This window comes from Sinocyclocheilus grahami, unplaced genomic scaffold (genome assembly GCF_001515645.1).
Source record: "Sinocyclocheilus grahami isolate Dianchi unplaced genomic scaffold, SAMN03320097.WGS_v1.1 scaffold56.1, whole genome shotgun sequence".
Classification (NCBI taxonomy): Eukaryota; Metazoa; Chordata; class Actinopteri; order Cypriniformes; family Cyprinidae; genus Sinocyclocheilus; species Sinocyclocheilus grahami.
Genome location: NW_015505235.1, coordinates 989,342 through 1,001,808, shown reverse-complemented (window position 1 = coordinate 1,001,808; position 12,467 = coordinate 989,342). Strand labels below are relative to the sequence as shown.

Here is a 12,467-nt window from a genome sequence, read left to right as displayed (position 1 = left end):
ATAGATAAAATCCCTAAAGTTGCAAAGACTAAAGTTTCAAACCCAAAGAGATATTCTTTATAAAAGTTAAGACTTGTCCACGCCCTCCTAAAATGCCTCGTTTAAACACGCCCCCACATGTCTACGTCACTGTGTGGGAAGATTTGCATAACACCGCCCAAATGTTCACGCAAAGAAAGAAGGCGTAACTTTGATTCTCGCTGTAGTATTGTTGCCGCCGTGTGTTTCATTGTGAAAGTGAAACTACTTTGTTTGGTCTTCCAAAAGAGGGCACAACTAGAAATCAGTGGTTAAGTTGTATTTACAACACTGTTCCAGAACAGTTCAAACCAAATATTCGGATGTGTGCAATGCATTTTACGGAGGATGAGGACTGTTTCCAGGGAGAGTAGTCTACAATGCCGGTGTTCCGGTGAATTCAGTTCCCCTGTTTCCCCTTCGGCACGCATGCTGACCCTATACAGTCTATGATGCTGACAAATAATGCTGACCCACAGCTTGTAAGTACGTTATCATGTTTAAAGGATTTGCCACTGACGATTCAGACGCGAGTTTTGAGCAGAGTAGAGTAGCGCTTTTTGTTTGTCGTCTCTCCGATCACAAATGCAGACATGGTTTTATGTTTACGTGGCGCAATGCAACGCGTAAAAAGACAGTATAAGTAATTATAATCAGTAATTATGTCCCCACTGGATGCAACAAATGCCTCGTTTATAATGGGTTTTATTGGTTTTGTCTCGTCGCGCCGGGACACGGCATCACAGTATGGTAAGGGACGTAACATTTCAGTCACACGCTTCAGGAATTCGGGCCAATCACAACGCACTGGATAGCTGGCCAATCAGAGCACACCTCGCTTTTTAGACCGATGAGCTTTGTAAAAATCGACGCGTTTCAGAAAGGCGGGGCATAGAGGAGAAACAATAATGTACAGTATGTGGAAAATAATGTGTTTTTTGAACCTTAAACGGCATAAACACATTTCATTACACCATATACACAAAATAATGTTATTTTTTAGCAACGTCATATGACCCCTTTAAGATGATGCAAAATTCAAAGTTCGAATTTCCAACAGGTGAATTAAAGAGGGCGAGGCGTCTGGTACCTACACATGTGAATTTCTCAAAGCTCCACACAAACAGCTACGGTGCAGGATAGCGTTCAGCATCAGGTGTCACATAGGTGTAAATAATACATGCAGCTTCTCGCTGTAGGCTCAAAAATCACGGTAACCTTGTGAGGAAGTAAGAAGATGGAAAGGTAATAAAATTCATCAACTTTCAATGAGGTGAGCATCTTAAAAAATACCTCTACACCTCTCCATCCTTCTACCTTTACCAATGATAGTGATTTGGTTGCCTGGCTCAAACTTGAATTTGGACCTGCATTCGGAAAACCGCTTTCTGATAAATTTATGAACCAAAAATGTCAACTGAACTCAGATTCACATCAAAACCACCATAATAACTACCTAGCAACATGCTAAAACACTCAGAACACCCTAGTAACTATCTTACATACTGCAAAATGCACACAACACTCTAGCAACCACATTGCAACATGCTAAAACTGCCACAAAAGCCTTGCAACCACCTAGCAACCGCATAATATGCTAAAAATGCACATTGCGTCTAGAAAACCAATTTCAGTTCAACTTAATGAACCAAAAATGTAAAATTAACTCAGATTCACATTAAAAATTTGAGTGCAAAAACACTTTTACTGAAAACCCTGAGGCCTTCATCGCTGATAAAAGTTTTATGAGTGCAATAACCAACCTTGCACATCGAAAATTTAGGGAAGTTATTGAATATATAGAATAGAGTTGAAAAGTCTGAAATTTCCCTAACTTAACATAAATAGTTTCATTATGAAACCTGATGATCCTTTTATCTAGCATAAATCGATTATGATTCAAAGCGCATCTTGTGTCCATTTTTCATAATCCAAATACCTAAAACATCCGATCCGAAAAACCTGTCCCTTTTGTTGCACATATTGAATAGCAGCACAGTTCACTCTAAAGAGTAATGCAGCATTACAATACACTTTTGCAATCACATCTTACCAAATAGATTTGAAAATCAACGTGTTCTTGCATCATATTGCTAACAGCTGTAGATACAGTTATTAATAACAATTATTTGTCAGCAAAATTCCTGGAATCAAATCACTACAGTTCAGGTGAACTGATACAATCTCACAACCTAATAGACATGCTTGGATCAGCTTACTGAGTTTCATTTAAAGGCTCAATGAAGAACAGAAATGTCAGCACCTAACATTTAGTTCTCCCAAAATTGAAAATTCTGTTATTCACTCTCTTTCAAGTTGTTTAAAATTTTGGGGTGAATTATCCATTTAAATTCATTCACACTAAGCATTTCAAAAAGTGAAGTTTGAACGTTTTTACACACCCTTAATCTTTGGAAAGTGTCTTATTAGTAGTTTCAGAAATAGATAAGGACACTTTCGTCCCATCATCTTAAATTGCAGATGCCCTAGTTTCAGAAAAACATGCAAGGACATGTAGGTTTTAGATGAGACAGCAAATACCCTGTGACAACACAATTCAAGAAATTATTTGTTTCCTATTCTCATTCTTGGAAACATGAATTACAATTTGAGCCTGATGTCTGAGGTGAGAAAAAAATGAATCCCACAAATAAATCCATTTTCTTATCAGACTGATCACATATAAACCTAAAACTACAATCTTTAAGAACCTCACACCATTTAAAGGGGTCATATGATGCGATTTCAACTTTTCCTTTCTCTTTGGAGTGTTACAAGCTGATTGTGCATAGATAAGATCCCTGAAGTTGCAAAGACTAAAGTCTCAAAACCAAAGAGATATTCTTTATCAAAGTTAAGACTCTGCCACGCCCCCCTAAAACTGCTCATTCTAACACGCCCCCACATATCTAGGTCACTATGTGGGAAGATTTGCATAATGCGCCCAAAGGTGCACGCAAAGAAACAAGGCGTGGTTTCAGTAACCGCAGTTAGTGTTGAAGCAGCATGTCAGGGAGACGCTGTGTGTTTCAGTGCAAAAGCAAAAGCACTTTATTTGGCCTTCCGAAAGTAGATGCATTTAGGAATCTTTAAGATTACTTACAACAGAACAGCAATGCATTTTATGGACGACCGTTTCGTGAACCTAGGAGAGGAGGTAATTCTGACTTTGCTATGACAATCTGGCGCTTCTGAATCAGCTACTGTTTTGTTATTAGTTTAAGTATTTGCTATTGACTGTTCAAATGCAGAGTTTTGCGCATTGTGTGTGTGTGTGTGTGTGTGTGCGTGCGCGCGCGTGTGTGTGTGAGAGCAAGAGCGAGAGAGAGAGACAGCGTCACATCACAGTGGAGTCAGCGGTCTTAACCGCGGCTTGTGTACTGCATCATTACTGTGTCTGTTCCCCTTTCGGGCTTGAACTGATGGTAAAACTAATGACATTATTTACTGTCTTTACATTTATTTTGAAAGATGAAGCTCACGATTATGGTAAGGGGCGTTACATTTCCGACGAGTGCTTGCAGTGTTCGGCCAATCACAATGCACTGGGTCAGCTGGCCAATCAGAGCAGACTGCGCTTGTCGGAAGGAGGGACTTTGTAAAAAACGAAGCGTTTGAGAGAGGCGGGGCATAGAGGACTTACAATAATGTACAGTATTTAAAAAATAATGTGTTTTTTGAACATTAAAGCATGTCAACATATTCTGTTACACCAAATACACAAAATAATGATCTTTAAAAAAGCATCATATGACCCCTTTAACTGGGTGACTTTACATTTCAAACCTGATAAACTACTTAGAATGCTGTAAATAGACACTGGAGCTGAGAACTGCAAAACAGACTTGATGTTTCATTATGAGAATGAAACCACACAAACCTGTGCTTTAGGTGATTAATTGCTTAAGAAAAGCAGTAGGCTTAAACAGATAAATGGCTCAGGAACTCTATCCCGGGGCCCTGAAACATAACGAACCAAGTACATCTCACAACTCAAATATATAACAGACTAAAAATTAACACTAGGCTAGTAATCTAAACGTCTAATGTCTTCATGCACACTTCATGCAAAGTTCAGCCACCCAAAAACAAACAGGGTGCTTTAAACACAAGCCAAAATGTACAAACCAGTTATAAAGTCTCATATATTAAAGAGGATGCAAATATTGACTTTTTTGTGAACCAATTACATTTGAAATCTAACCAACATTTCAGCATTTCAGTAAATACTCATCATTCATCTTTAAAAAATGTTAAAATAAGATGTTTCCGAATAAAAGAGCGTTTAAATAAAGTGCTTACATTTTGAGACCAGATGGCTTTGAACAAATGTTGTATTAATGTTACTGGTAGAACATTTGTTCATAATATTGAGATAATTTTTGACAGAACATTAGCTTAAGTTCTGAGAAGGTTCCCTGTTAGCTGAGCAGGTAGTTGCTTACTGTCCAAGTGAAAAACACGTTTCCAGGTATCATTCATCTGTATTACAATTGCTGGGACTATTTAATCTCTGAATCTGAAAACTGATTATCAGTGTTATCAGCTTTGCTTGTAAATATTAATTACATGCATGACTCAACTGATTGGTGAAAGGCCAAAAAAAAAAAACAGCATAGTTAATTTAGTCCACTGCCAATGCTACTTTAAATTGTTGTTTTACACTGCTGGCTACAATTATTTCCTTTCCACTGCAGCGTGAAACGGAACTCTTAAAACACAAAGATTCTCTCCCAAAAGCTGTTACTCCCCTGATACTTTGAGTTCATAGAAATCTTGCAACCATCACTAATAAGATGTTTCTATTTTTGTTTGCTTGGGATCTGCACATTTAACCTTTCATTTGGAGCTTAAATTCCAGCCATTGATTAGCCAAACTTCTTTTCTACAACTTCGCTATCATCTTCCTCATCACAGCCCTTCATTACAGCAAGTGAGCCGCTATTGCGGCTGATGAGGGGATCGTTTGCGTGGAGGTCAGACACAAGTGCACCCTTCACGGACCTAAGTTTGCCGCATCCCGTTTCTATACACAACCCCCCCCCCCCCCCCCCCTTTTGATTCGCCCATCATGAAGGGAAGTGAGAGCAGAGGAGGGCAAAGCCTCTGGAAGCAATATTTTCAGAGAATATAATGAGCCAGATTCAGCAACGGCTTGTGCAGCGAGCATCCAGACAGCTCTGTTCTTTTATTTAAGGAGACATCAAGAGAAGGAAAATACCACTTCTCTCTGCAAACCCAAGACACTGAGTGTTTTGTGTTGTGCATGTGAGAGCTGTCGGTAAGATACGACATCCATCGTCTTCAAATCTCTGCTCCCGGTTGCAAACATCATTCCCTGTACGGCAAAGGTAGTTAAAGCTCTCGGAGGATCACCGCAAGCATGTTGTCCCTGCAGATCAGCATAATACAAGTAAATAAGGCAGTGTGCAATCAGTGATGGTAGATTATTCTGTTATTAATCTAGCAACGGCAAACTGATCCTTCCCTACATAAGAAAACTCTCATGCTGTCGTCGTGATTGGCGAGGATAGTGGCACAGAAGATGGAGCGGCTTACTGAATTTATCCAGCGATATTGATCAAAGCTTGGCGTTCCAGGTGGATGGGGGCAGCGGGAAATTGAGGATTACAGGAGACCGGACAGACGTAACAATAGAGCACTCAGTGGGATTAACCTTTCTGCCAAGCCTTACCTTGTGCTTCTTTTGGCCAAAATCACTGTCACTGTTGCACATATTTAGGGTTAGTGATTTGAACAAACCCCAGAAATACTTCACATAAGTATGCTAATGAAGACGCTATTACTTGAGCACCATACTTACTATGCACAGTATAATGTTGGTGGGTTGTTTTGAAGTGGACCAATAAATAAATATCTAGCAACCACCCAAAATGTCTTATTAACCACCCAGAATACCTTGGAAATTACATAGAACACCATAGAAACAGCCTACAGTACTCTAGCAATTATTTAGAACATCCCAGCAACCACCCAAAATGCTCTAGTAACTACCTAGAACACCCTATCAACCAATCAGAAAACCCTAGGAGTTACCCAGAACGCCATAGTAACAACCTAGAACATGTAAGTAACCACCCCATAGGATCTAGTAACTATCCAGGACACTCTAGTAACCACCAGAATACATTACAACCCAGAACATACTAGCAGCTAGGGCTGGGCGATATAGCTAAAAAAATGTATCAATGATATAATGTTTCATATCATACGGGATCGATAATTATTGACATTTTATAACCTTTTTTTAAAACAAAAAGCAATAAAACAGTTTTTTTTATTTAACCACTGTATTTATAATTAACACAATTTATTGAGACAAACAACAAATATTTTTTGTTTTAACAATCAAACACACAAAAATTTTTATATCTAATTTCTAATGTTTTATATGCAGATTAAATAGGTCTTTATTGTGTAGGTCTAATTGTCTCCCGAGGCCACAGGAGGGCACAATGAGCAAAATAATGCAGCGCATTTAGCAAGTAACTCTATAAAAACATGCATTACATCTAAATTAACTCATAAAATCAAATATAATTTCGTAAATTGCATAAACAATTATGAACAAAACAGCATAATGTATTTATGCATTGCTTAATCCAAAGAGCCGAAGCGCCATTCACACAGACTGCATTAAAAAAACATATGAGACACAGTAAAAAGGAATAAACCTCCACAAATTTGTGACGTGTTTTCTAAAAGTTTAAACTGTTTTAACTTTGCATGGCTACATCTCTTGTGTGAGACGTGAGTGCAGCAGTCCTATTTGTCCGTCTAAAAATGCGCTGAATATGCGTTCTGTGTGAATGGCTTGGTTTCGGTTTTAACCCATTCAAGATCTTCTCCACATTGAGCTTCTATATTTCTCTAATATTTTGAATGCATAACACAGCAGCGGCACATCTCGTGGACTAGACTAACAAAACATTAAAATGCAACAACGTTACTTAGGCCAACATCATCACCTCATCTCACGCGCCACTGATGATGCTCCCTGATGCACACCTAACATTCAAATGCAAATGTTTATTTTAAATTCGACTAATATTCAGTCTTTATTCACAATCTCCTCATCACAGGCAGGCACAGCACTCATTTCAGCATGTGTTCGTGTTTGTGTGTGCTGTCTGCGTCACTCATAGCACATGCACTATATCGAACATTTTTTCTATCGATATTGAAGAAGGTGTACCATCGATAAATATCGATACCGTTTTATCGCCCAGGCCTACTAGCAGCCTCCTAGAATACCCTAACAACTACCTAGGACACAATAGCAACTACTCAGGATGCCTTAGTTATAACCTAGAACATGTTAGTAATCACCATGAATGCATAACAACCAATCAGAAAACCATTGCAAAGACCTAGAGCACCTTAGCAACAATTCAAAACACTATAAAAAACACTCTAGAATACCCTAGGAACCACCCAGAATGCCCAGGTAACCACACAGAACACTCTAGCAACTTCCAAATATACCCTTGCAATAAACTTCAACACCCTAACAATAACTCTGTACATTAAAGAAATGTTCTAGGACAGCCTAGCAACTCCTCAGATTGTCCTTGCAACCCCCCAGAACACTCTAGTAACAATCGGCTAGCAGGAACACCCTAGCAACCACCCAGAGCACCAAAGAAATGGACATGAACCACCCTGGCAACTTCCTAGTACAGCCTAAAAACTAGGGCTGCACGATATATCGTTTCAGCATCGATATCGCGATGTGTGCTTCCGCAATAGTCACATCGCAGGATGTGCGATGTTTAGTATAGGCTACTGATCGTTATATTTATACTGATTGTTTTCTTTGCTCACACACAAGCACAGTGTCTACACCGGATGCAACCCATTTTACAGAGATACCCATTTTAAATACATTTAGTAGCAGAGCTACTGCACGCGATTTTCAGTGCTGGAAATCCGTTTATCCTTTGTTGACACTTCCGCGTCGTCGACGAGAGAGCAGGTCATGGTTGCTTAGCAATGGCAGACGCCTCGAGAGCGCAAGCTCCTGAGCGCTTTGGAAAGAAGGAGAAAGCGGCGCGACTGGCATTTTCCCTCAAGTTTTAGGCGTGACATAAGAACGGCCCCAAAGTCTGTCTACACTGGAGCGACCGTTGCCAATCATTTGAACTTTGTGTCAGTACGTCATAAATAGAACGCAGCATCAGTTTACTGTCGGGGATTTGTCGTGCCACGCCACATCCAGTGAAGACAGCATCACTGAAGAACGGCCCCAAAGTCTGTCTACACTGGAGCGACCGTTGCCAATCATTTGAACTTTGTGTCAGTACATCATAAATAGAACGCGGCATCAGTTTACTGTCAGGGATTTGTCGTGCCACGCCACATCCAGTGAAGACAGCATCACTGATTATAATGGGTTCATTGTATTTTGTCATGCCGCGCCGCTCGCGTCCGGTGTAGACATGGTGAGAGCCACGCAGATGCACGTGAACACTGATTTCTGTTCACTTCTGCATCTATTTGTTCCTGAAATACTGTGCTCTGCAAGTATCCTTGTAAACACAGTTACGTATGGCTTAGGTGAAGGGAAACAATTAAGAAACAAAATGGATGTGTAACTGTCACGAATTCGGTTCATGGACTTCCGTTTATTCACCACCAGATGTCACCCTTTCCATTACATTGACTCTCGCACTACACAAACTGTTGCATAGCAGCCCGGACTACATTTCCCATCATTCTTTGCACAATTTGCACACTGCCCCGATTGCACTCATTGCACACAGCTGTTTCCAATTACCTCATTCACTATATAACACCCACTCTAACCACATTTCTCTGCTGAGTATTGTTTAGCCTGTACCCCTTTCCGAGTCTCCGTGTTTTCCTTGTTTTGCCTTGCCTTGCCTGTTTTTGCGGTTTTTGATCTTTGCCTGTTTTCTTGGATTTCTCCCTCTCGTCTCGCCCCTGTGATTCTGTCTGCTGATCGTGACCTATGCTAGCCCTGTGACTATTCTTGTGTTTTGCCCGCTATATACCTGTTTGCCAGTGTTTTGACCCTGCCTGTTTACCACGTCTCTTAAATAAAGCCTGCAGATGGATCCACATGTCTCACGTCTTGTCAGCCCCGTTACAGTAACAGTATATCGGTTTACAGCAGTTTAATGTTCCTGAGGCTTTCTGTGTTATGAATGTTAATCAAACAACAAAACACAAAGAAAAATCACTTTTGTAGCTTTAACACAGATTTATTAGATTTAATTTATACAGTGAAGACTATGCAGTGTTATTTTACATTTGATTATTACATTTCTGTACCTGAATACTGTTAGACTTACCTGAAAAATATAAAGCACTGCTTATTTTATTTGTATCTTTGTTCTGTTAGGCCTATTTATCCATGCTTGTAATTTGTTTATTTCCTATGCTGATTTACTCGCCTACAAAATCACCCCAATCATTGATTTGTTTTTTTCCAAATAAACTATTAAAGTCATGTGGTGATTTTTTTTTCATATCGCAATATATAAATCGCAGAAAAATAAAATATGGCAATGTGAGTTTTTTCCAATATCGTGCAGCCCTACTAAAAACCTAGCAAAGTGAGTTCCACTAGTTCATATTAAAAGTTTTCCATCATCCTGGAACTACAAAGCAAGTCAAACACACTGCTTTACTCTTACTTCAGCCGGTCTCAGAGAATTTCTTTCTGTGAACATGATATAATACACCTCCTAAGGCCATTCCTTTATTATTTCAGCACGGAATCATTTGAGAAGAGGATAGAGCTCTGTTACGGAGTTAAACGCCTGCCGCTGCACTCCATTTTAAGATTCACCGTCACGCTGCCTCAACTTACAAGGGGATTTGTTTTACACAACACAATTATCATCACTTTTTTCCCCAGCTCGTCTGAATGCACACTTCCACAATCTCTCCTCCCGCTCCATCCATCTCACCACACTAATCTAAAAATAAGCGTATGTAGGGAGCCACTGGAGCGGGTGTAATTGTGGCTGAGCTGCCGATTACCCCTCGGCGGCAGGCAGTGATGCTTCAAGTTGGACGTCTGCCTTTGTATCAACTTCCATTTACTGATTCTGTGGCCTCTTTGCTCTTCAAAAGCTTCTGCGTGTGCATACATACTGTGTGAACTATGGGTATGTTTGAAATGGCATACTGGCATGCATACTAGCGATGATTCCGCACATACTGAATATTCAACTGAACTAGAGTACACTAGCAACCACCCAGAACACCACAGAAACAGCCAAGAATACCATAGGAACCACCCAGAATGCCCCAGTAACCACCCAAAACCCCTCTAGTAACCAGCAAAAAATACCCTTGCAATGACCTAACTACCCTGAACATCCAAGAAATTACCTAGCAACTACTCAGAATGCCTTAGCAACCACCCACAATGCCCTAACAACCACCCAGAACACTCTAGCAACCACCAAAACACCCTGGAAGCAACCTAGAACACCCCAACTGCCCTGAACATTGAAGAAATGTCCTAGCAACTCTGCAGAATGCATTAGCAACCACCCAGAACACTCAAGCAACCATCAAAATACCCTGGAAATAACTTAGAGCACCCCAACTGCCCTGAACTCATACTAGCGATGATTCCGCACATACTGAATATTCAACTGAACTAGAGTACACTAGCAACCACCCAGAACACCACAGAAACAGCCAAGAATACCATAGGAACCACCCAGAATGCCCCAGTAACCACCCAAAACCCCTCTAGTAACCAGCAAAAAATACCCTTGCAATGACCTAACTACCCTGAACATCCAAGAAATTACCTAGCAACTACTCAGAATGTCTTAGCAACCACCCACAATGCCCTAACAACCACCCAGAACACTCTAGCAACCACCAAAACACCCTGGAAGCAACCTAGAACACCCCAACTGCCCTGAACATTGAAGAAATGTCCTAGCAACTCTGCAGAATGCCTTAGCAACCACGCAGAACACTCAAGCAACCATCAAAATACCGTGGAAACAACCTAAAACACCATAACTACCCTGAACATCCACGAAATGACTAGCAACTATGCAGAATGCATTATCAACTACCCAGAACACTCAAGCAACCATCAAAATACCCTGAAAACAACTTAGAAAACCCTAACTACCCTGAACATCCAAAAAATTACCTAGCTACTATGCAGATTGCCTAAGCAACCACCCAGAACACTTAAGCAACCACCAAAAACACCCTGGAAATAACCTAGAGCATCCTAACTACCCTGAACAAGAAATGACCTAGAATCTATGCAGAATAAAAAAAAATTAAGAACATGTATTGTTATTATTATAAATGTAAAATAATGGGGGGGAAAAGTTTATGGCCTGTAAGAAATATTTATTAGTACGTGTGTTTCAAATTCCATTAGCAGGTGTGACAAAAAAGGAATTTTGGACACTCTCACATACAGTTTTGTGAAATCATGTAAGAACAATGAAACATCCTACTCACTGAAGCATTCTGTGCACCATTTCACCTACTATTTTAAATATTAGTATGCATTAGGCAGTGCACATTCCAAACATTCATTTTAATGCACTCATAAACTCCATTCATTCCATCTCACACAAACACACATGAGCATATTACAACCCTTCACACTTCTAAATGGCTTCTTCTGGACCTACGCACACTCATCCATTTCTTCCCATTTGCCCATTGTAATCGGCCAGCACTGTGTTCATTATCACACACTGGCTAGTGGTTAATGCAGTGTGTGTGGTCTGCGAAGGGACAGAGGAAGTGCAGTGATGGCCAGTAATGAGAGAGCTCCAGTTCGGGTGACTTGACTCATCAACCGGCGCTTAGATGTAATTGTTCCACAGTATCAGCAGACTTAGACACTTTAATGAGGAACCTTTCACTTTCCCTGTGATATCGGCCATGGCCAAACACCAAGACGTCCAAGATATCCGTCAACCATTACCGCTCAATAGCACAATACTCTGAGTGAGTGTGTTCCTTTATAGGTGCAAAAAGGTGAATCTCACAAAAACAGCTCCAGGTCACATTCCACCACAAATTCATAATTGCTCATTTTTCTCTGTTATTTTACTCAAATAAGAGTTAATAAGTTTAATCAAATAATACGTTTTTGTATGGTGACATTATTTTAATGACAAATAAATTAAACCCCTTAAAACTGAATTTTCATTATCACAGTGCATCCAGATGTTCTATCATGGTCATGGCCACACACAACATATATATATACAAAAGTGACGTGACATGTGGCCAAGTATGGTTACCCATACTAGGAATTAGTGCTCTGCGTTTAACCCTTCCTAAGTGCACACACAGAGCAGTGAACACACACACACACACCGTGAACACACACTCCCCAGCTCGTCTGAATGCACACTTCCACAATCTCTCCTCCCGCTCCATCCATCTCACCACACTAATCT

General features: G+C 40.2%; 1 protein-coding gene across 1 annotated transcript in view; it reads right to left on the bottom strand.

The window, feature by feature from the left end:
* grm8a (glutamate receptor, metabotropic 8a) overlaps positions 1-12,467 on the bottom strand; it is a 194,804-nt gene that overhangs the window by 19,486 nt on the left and 162,851 nt on the right. The window lies entirely within an intron of this gene.